Genomic DNA, 1,052 nt, shown 5'->3' with positions numbered 1-1,052 from the left:
ATCAACTTAGAATCTTCATCTGTGTTTTACTGTGGTGATTTTAGTGTCTCCATATACCGCAGCACGTGACATAGCTTTGCAGACGATAAGTACAACCGTTTCAGAGAGAAGAGCGGCCAATGTGACGATCTGGCTTTCAGTCGATTCGATAACAAATGACGAAAACGGATGGATTTCTAAGGTTTTTACTACATATGAACACTTTTCACATTCTCCCGTGCAACTCGGCTGCAAGTCCTCCTTTCATGAAGAATGTTAAGGTCCTAGCTCATGTCCATGGCACCAAAGCCAGCTAAAAATTCAATATTCAGTACCTTATACTTGAATTTTACTACTTCTTACTGGCTATTACATCAACTTAGAAGCTTGATCTGTGTTCTACTATGGTGCTTTTAGTGTCTCAGCATACCGCAGCACGCGACATAGCTTTGCAGACGATAAGTACAACCGTTTCAGAGAGAAGAGCGGCCAATGTGACGATCTGGCTTTAAGTCGATTCGATAACAAATGACGAAAACGGACGGATTTCTAAGGTTTTTACTACATATGAACACTTCTCACATTCTCCCGTGCAACTCGGTTGCTAGTCCTCCTTTCATGCAGAATCTTAAGGTCCTAGCTCATGTCCAAGGCACCAAAGCCAGCTAAAAAGTCAATAACCGATACCTAAAACTTGAATTGTTCTACTTCTTACTCGCTATTACATCATCTTAGGAGCTTCATCTGTGTTCTACTATGGTGCTTTTAGTGTCTCCGAATACCGCAGTACGCGACATAGCTTTGCAGACGATAAGTACAACCGTTTCAGAGAGAAGAGCGGCCAATCTGACGATCTGGCTTTAAGTCGATTCGATAACAAATGACGAAAACTAACGGATTTCTCAGGTTTTTACTACATATGACCACTTTTCACATTCTCCCGTGCAACTCGGCTGCTAGTCCTCCTTTCATGCAGAATCTTAAGGTCCTAGCTCATGTCCAAGGCACCAAAGCCAGCTAAAAAGTCAATAATCAATACCTAAAACTTGAATTGTACTACTTCTTACTGGCTA

Source organism: Schistocerca gregaria, unplaced genomic scaffold, assembly GCF_023897955.1.
Source record: "Schistocerca gregaria isolate iqSchGreg1 unplaced genomic scaffold, iqSchGreg1.2 ptg000386l, whole genome shotgun sequence".
Taxonomy (NCBI): Eukaryota; Metazoa; Arthropoda; class Insecta; order Orthoptera; family Acrididae; genus Schistocerca; species Schistocerca gregaria.
Note: the sequence above shows the minus strand (reverse complement) of the source record.